The sequence below is a fragment of the Gymnoscopelus braueri genome, assembly GCF_963280865.1.
Source record: "Gymnoscopelus braueri genome assembly, chromosome: 7".
NCBI lineage: Eukaryota > Metazoa > Chordata > Actinopteri > Myctophiformes > Myctophidae > Gymnoscopelus > Gymnoscopelus braueri.
The window spans coordinates 57,089,756-57,097,255 of record NC_137608.1 but is presented as its reverse complement, the minus strand read 5'-3'; the positions used below and the strand labels follow the sequence as shown (position 1 = coordinate 57,097,255).

At 42.5% G+C, this 7,500-nt stretch overlaps 1 pseudogene across 1 annotated transcript in view; it reads left to right on the top strand.

Annotated features, from left to right (window-relative positions):
- LOC308089169 (phosphatidylinositol 4-phosphate 5-kinase type-1 beta-like) overlaps positions 1–7,500 on the top strand; it is a 60,634-nt pseudogene that overhangs the window by 32,209 nt on the left and 20,925 nt on the right. The window contains exons 7-8 of the transcript XR_013935090.1: positions 1,658–1,801; positions 5,470–5,625. The product of XR_013935090.1 is annotated as a phosphatidylinositol 4-phosphate 5-kinase type-1 beta-like (transcript). The remainder of the gene's footprint in view (positions 1–1,657; positions 1,802–5,469; positions 5,626–7,500) is intronic.

Here is a 7,500-nt window from a genome sequence, read left to right as displayed (position 1 = left end):
AGCCTCTCGCCTGCTGTAAAAATAAAAAATACACTTTCTCTACTCACCAAAAGAAAGAGGGTTTTATGGAGTTGAAAGCCTACTCTACTTAGTGGGACCACTCTGTGAGGTGAGGGGCTCAGAGTGTTCCCACTGAGTACAGTAGGCTTTCAACTTTTCTCCTTAGCGTTAAGGAGAACTCCTTCTAACGCTATGGACCAGAGCTAACCCTAACCCTGGACACTACATGGTGAGACCATACAGTTATATTATTATATTATATCTATAAGCCTAACCCTGGACACTACATGGTGAGACCATACAGTTATATTATTATATTATATCTATAAGCCTAACCCTGGATACTACATGGTGAGACCATACAGTTATGATATATCTTCTTTGTTTTCTAAGTAGTTTCTAGACAGTTTAGTGTATGTATGTCACCAGACATATGGGTACACAGAGACGTGTGTTTTATGGCTACACGACACTGCTTTGTGATTAACTTGGTGTCATCAAATAAATGAAAAAAGTAATGGAAAAAACATGGCCCCCTCACGAATTAGGAGGGCATGATGAGTCACCAGAACCAAGGACGGGTGTTTCTGATGAATCTAACATGTTAAAAATTGAGTTTGAAGTTATAATGGGTTTCTATATGAAGGGGGCGTGTCTGATAAAATGAATATCAAATATCTAAATACTGAATCGAGCAACTTGAACTGTCTGGGGGGCTCACAAAGACCTGAGTAGTAGACGATTAAATTACCCAAATGTTTTTAGTGAAATATCCCTTTAAAGTTGTACAATGCAGAATCACAAATAACGATTTTTAGCAACCTCTGCTGGTCACTACCGTCACTGCATACAATTTCCCTAGTCCTCGATTACCCAGAATTCCATTCGTTTTCACCGGAAGCCGGAAGCGTTTCAAAAAGCGATCTTTTAATTGTTTTATACTATCTACGGATCGTTTCTCTTAGCCAGTGGAGCATTAGTTACCATGAGCTATGCTTTCTTTTTCTGTTCTTTTTCGATCTTCCAATCCTACATTATCTTAAAATCAGCGTGAGGTTCCTTTTTGTTAATAGCGCGGTAGTTCCTGGCCAAACAGGAAACCGTTGCGGTAGTTCCTGAGGACGTCATGACGTTGGCCAGGAACGTCATTTTCCCGGGAAAGTCCCCCCCGTACACGTTCAATAGAAAATATATAAATAAAAGGCTTCCGGGGGTGAAATTCACGGAGTGGGTGTTGTGAAACTTTTGCCACTCGCAAAAGATATACAATTTAACTTTAGTTTTGTTGAAAACGTTACCTAGTATTACTTTAAGTATAGTACAGTAAGTAAATGCACTTAGCTACTTTACACCACTGCTCTTGTGGTCATTATTCTTCTTCCTCGCTCAGCTCATTCACCCTGGTCTTCCTCATCCTCTGTTCTAACAGAACCTGAACCAGAACCCTCTCTTCCTCTGTTCTAACAGAACCTGAACCAGAACCCTCTCTTCCTCTGTTCTAACAGAACCTGAACCAGAACCCTCTCTTCCTCTGTTCTAACAGAACCTGAACCAGAACCCTCTCATCCTCTGTTCTAACAGAACCTGAACCAGAACCCTCTCTTCCTCTGTTCTAACAGAACCTGAACCAGAACCCTCTCATCCTCTGTTCTAACAGAACCTGAACCAGAACCCTCGCACGTTGCTGCCCAAGTTCTACGGTCTGTACTGCATCCAGTCTGGAGGCATCAACATCAGGCTGGTGGTGATGAACAACGTTCTGCCTCGCTCCGTCAACATGCACTACAAATACGACTTAAAGGTACACTACGTCAATTTACTGTCAACATGCACTACAAGTACGACTTAAAGGTACACTACGTCAATTTACTGTCAACATGCACTACAAGTACGACTTAAAGGTACACTACGTCAATTTAATGTCAACATGCACTACAAGTACGACTTAAAGGTACACTACGCCAATTTACTGTCAACATGCACTACAAATATGACTTAAAGGTACACTACGTCAATTTACTGTCAACATGCACTACAAATACGACCTGAAGGTATGCATGGGAGGTTAATCATTAGCATGTTAACCCTAACCTCTCCGGTAACAAAATGGGCGAAAGAGTGATCAAAAAGGTCAACCAAAGAATATGCTTTTTGTATAGGATTGGCCGTCTAGTCAGCAAGAATACTCTGAAGATTCTTGCAGGGGCCCTCATACAAGGTTATTAGGATTATGCATGCACCTCATGGTATCACAACACCTCCAAGGCCTTAAAAACAAGGCTCCAAACATCCCAAAACAAACTAGTAAAGCTACTTCTTGGCCTCAACCACAAAACCCATCTAACCCCTGCTCATTTTGCTAGGATTGGATGGCTTAGGGTTGAGGACAGAGTAGAGCAACTTGCTATGGGCCTGGTCTTCAAGATACACCACAACATTGGGATCCCCCTGTATTTGTCAAAATACTTCCAAAACGTTAACAAAGTCCACGATCATAACACCATGAGGCAGCTCCACGAATCATGTTCAACCCAGATTTGGCTCAACAAAGGGAATGAACTCGTTCTCATGCTATTCATCAAAAATGTGGAATGCCCTACCAAAAGGAGTAAAGGAGTGTAAAACCCTACTCACTTTCAAAACTGCCCTAAAGATACACCTTCAGGAGGATGCAATTCGAAAATGGCCCCTGTCTAAGTCTTAACCTACCCCCCCAACCCCCCCCCCTCTCCGTTTTTTCTTCATATTTTCCAGTCTTCATACCAGTAACCTGTAAACTGATTGTATGACATTCTGTATAGTAGTGTGTGTGTATATCTGTCTGTCTCTTATATGTCATCATGATTTGTGTGCATGGGGATCTCATCTTAAACAAGCTCAGTGCTTAATGAGTCTTCCAGTTTAGTAGACCTTGTATTGTGAATTTGTACTTCCATGCCAACCCGATCGCCAGAGGAAACGTTCTCATGGAACGTTTTTCAAATTCCGTGCATAGACAACTGGAAAACCCGAAAATCCGTGCATAGCCGCCTCGCATCTCCCCCATTGTGACTAAACCATTTCGGAGGCGCGCACTCCGCGTGGTCTCAAGGGAAGGTTGCGACATTCCCTTGTGCCTACTGAGTTATATACCGATAGGCACAGAATGGTACATTTTGTTGTGGGGACTGCTCTGCTTCCGGGTTTTTTCCGGGTTGCAACTGGTTACGCCCACCGTGGGACTCGCCGTACATATGCACGGAATTTCGGGGTTTCTAGGCGACTATGCACGGAATGACGTGCACGGATCCGTGCAATGTATACTAATTCTCTGGCGATCAGGCTGTCCATGCAGAGGTCGCGCTAGTCCGATAATTGCCGGTTTTGACCGATTTTTTATGACAAAGGAAAAAAATAAAGCTCCGGACATCCTGACCGGTTGATAATGACACGGCAGTTCATTCATTATCACCGCAAATCAGGCACATTTCAAATCGCTCTCTCTCTCGCTCTTTCTCTCGCTCTTTCTTTCTCTCTCTCTCTTAACAGCGTGCGTGTGTTTCTGGGAGAGAGAGAGAGAGAGAGAGGTAGAAAGAGAGTGTGTCACACGCTGTTAAGTTACACTTATTTCCTGTTAATAATAACCAGTGTAAAATGTGCTGCATTGGGCGGTAAATGGGAGACACTTTATTGTGAAGGTACAACAGGAAGAAGAGAGTTGTTGTTGCTGCTGCGTAGTTGTCTAAATATTATTACTCTGTGGTCAGACAGAGACCACGGTCCGGTTACAAGTTACATTATATAAAGTTGTGTATTTAACAGTCAGTCACACACAAGTTGTATCATTACGAGTTAGAATATGTCAGACACTACTACAAGGGCACTTGTGAGTAAAGTTGGCAAGTTGCCCTACAGTTTAACAACAGTGCAGGTTGAAGATGAAATATCCAACACAGATGCGTAAATACTCTCCACAACAGCTCAGGCTACTGCAACTATGGCATCCAGGTGAAACACCACGTTAATCATAAAGGTGGACCTATTTTTAACTCTATGAGGTGGACACGTTAAAACGTTACCACTGAATAGCTCTATGAGGAGACGACAAGATTCTCACAACTCATCAACTTTCCCACGGCTGTCCCAACTAGACGCACGGACAGCATCCACTGCATAACTATACAGTATAACCTCCTGTGAGTGAGTAGTGGTCTATCATTTATTGCCCTGGCCTAACAGGTCAGCTGAGCCACGTTATGAAGGATTAATCTGAAATGCCCAATTTTGTGCAGTGCCCTTTGAATAGAAAATGCGTTCAAACGCAATTGATTATTGAGAAACCATTACGCACGCAGAATGCGCAAATGGTAATGTAGGTATTTAATGTATTTGTGTAAGATGACCCTGCTATATAAAATGTGTATATTATGATGGTTCATGTTCAAATAGCTCAATCCAAAATATAATGCTGTAGGCCTAACTGTTAGGCTGTATTTACGCACCTGCTTGTCATTAATGAATACAAATAATTATGACCGTTATTTTTGTCAGATGTCCGATAAATTTGAATCCTCCCGGACATTGGGACCGGCAGATTCAAATCCTAGCGCGACCCCTGCTTCCATGTACTGTTGTTCTCATGTCTTACTAAATAAAGTACATCAATCAATCAATTTAGACTGATGCCAGGTTCATGGTTTACCTGTGATCCTATAGTTTACTGAGACACTACACTGTCTCTCTACATTCTATGTATGTGTTTACCTTGTTTATTGTAAGTCACTGTGGATAAGAGCATCTGATAAGTTCTCCCACACAACTATCCTTCTCCGTTCTCTACACTGGCTCCCCGTAGCGGGAGTGAAAGGAACAGCTTACCTCCTGGCTATGGTCAAGGCTTACACCCCTGCCCGACCCTTCCTCTTTTCCTTGCCTACTCGTTGTCAATTATTTGTACGAGCTCTTGTTTTTTTTAATCTTGTTTACTTGATACACTTATTGGTTTTAGCTCTTGTTCATTTGATGTTCCTATTTGTCTCATCTGGTTAAGAGAGTAGGTAGCTGATATATTGCACTTTTACTTTAGCGCTATAGGGCTTGTTTTAGAAGAGAATGCACTTAAGACATCTGGTGATTAGTAGTTTTCTTCCCTACTATGTTGAATGCAGCCACTTTGGATAAAAGAGTCTGCTATATGACTGTAATGTAATGTTAAATAAATACATTGTAAAATTGTAAATTGTTATTATCGCTTAACGCGATAAACAACACACACACACACACACACACACACACACACACACACACACACACACACACACACACACACACACACACACACACACACACGCTACAAAGCTCACAACGTAGTAGATCAGCTTTTTTGGGAATGTTTGACATAATGGTCCCATCACCCCTCCCCCTCCTCCCCCTCCTCCTCCTCCCCCTCCTCCTCCTCCCCCTCCTCCTCCTCCTCCCCCTCCTCCTCAGGGCTCCACCTATAAGAGGAGGGCGTCCCGTAAGGAGAGAGAGAAGGAGGGACCAACCTACAAGGACCTGGACTTCCAGGACCTTCATGACGAGGGTCTGTACTTCGATGCAGAGACCTACAACAACCTGATGAAGACCCTGCAGAGAGACTGTAGGGTAGGTCTCTCTCTGTGTGTGTGTGTGTGTGTGTGTGTGTGTGTGTGTGTGTGTGTGTGTGTGTGTGTGTGTGTGTGTGTGTGTGTGTGTGTGTGTGTGTGTGTGTGTGTGTGTGTGTGTGTGTGTGTGTGTGTGTGTGTGTGTGTGTGCCTATTGAATGGCAATCGCGTAGATCTACGCAAACCTATTTAAAGCCGCAGCGTGCCAGTCGCGTAGATCTACGCGAACCGCCGATTCCCATTGAAAGTGCCCCAGGTGCACTTTCCGAATTTTTTTGATCCATTTCCGTTTCCGGTTTCCGGTCGGAAACAGAATTATTCGGGTTCCGGTTTTTTCGATCGTATCCGCTTCCTGTCTGGGATCCTGTTTAAAACTCGATTTTCTCGGTTGTTGTTTTTCTCCTCGCTGATCACTGTTTACCGTTGATCGGCTGTATCTTCAAGATGGCGGCACGGATTTGGAAACTGTTTTCGCTGGCCGTTTCTCACGGATCCGCTGTGTGTTTAGAACCAAATGAACGCGCACTTTTAACTTATTTAGCGAGGTCTGTGGCGACATGATAAAAACAAAAAAACAACAATAAAACGCTGGCACTGGTGAGTACATTATGAGATTAAACTCTGGCATGGAATGTGTTAATCATGGCTGCAAATGTCCAGATGTTTTTTTTATCAAATCATTTCATCTCTTGTAAATGATGACTCACCATGCTGTCCTTCAAGACAGAAGTGTCATGGTACAGCTGTCACATGATCAGTAAACAATATTTAACCAGAGCACAGGACGTTACATGACCATGTCCATCACCACCTGTAAACACAGAGTTCTCTACTCATCATCATCATCATCATCATCATCATCAACATCAGACTGAAAGAGTCAAAAGTCACATTGATTCCAAACTGTGTCTGTCCCTTTAATTCTGTTCCAGCAGGTTGCGGGCACACTTAGTGTTTTCATATCTCATTAAATTACATTACATTACATTACATTACATTACAGTCATTTAGCAGACGCTTTTATCCAAAGAGACTTACAATGAGTGCATTCAACACAGGTAGGGAACGAAACTACTAATCACCAGAAGTCTGAAGTGCATTAATTCTCTTCTAAAACAAGCAACTAAGAGTATACCTAGTGCTAAGGTAAAAGTGACATATATCAGCTACCTACTGTCTTAACAGAATAGACTCAGATCAGTATTATATTTATATTATATATTATTATATATATATTGTATATATTATAATATATATTATTGTCTCCGCCAGGGCGAAAGGCATGGCGAGAGAGTATGTTTTACCCCCTGTCCGTCCGTCCGTCCGTCCGTCCGTGTGTCCGTGTGTGTGTGTGTGTGTGTGTGTGTCCGTCCGTCCGTCTGTGGACAGCTAATCTCTGGCACCGTTGGCTTAATCGCAGCCAAACTGTGCGCACTCACTCCCTGGATGCCAATTCAGAACCTCTGCCCCAAATTTTTCACATGGGCCTGTTATAGCGCCACCAGGAGGCCTCAATAACCGTACCTGACCTGGCGGAGACCTGTGCTCCGAGGAGCACTTTTTCTAGTTTTATTTATATTTATAGGATCTAATTTGTCAAGGAGAGGACAGAGTCAGCCTGGCCAGTGGCCATGGCTAGACTAATCACTATTATTAACTTTTTTCTAATTTAACCCATTCAATCAGGGAACGCATCTGTGTCATTTTATATTTATTTGGCAATAAAAATCGTGGAAATTTGTGGAAATCTTTGAATATATATTTTTCAAAGCAAACTTTTGTAAAATATCGGGTCCCCCCCCCCCCAAGAAACGAAGATTTGAGTTACAAATAAAACAAAACTATATAAAATATATATATAAAAAAAAATTTTGGC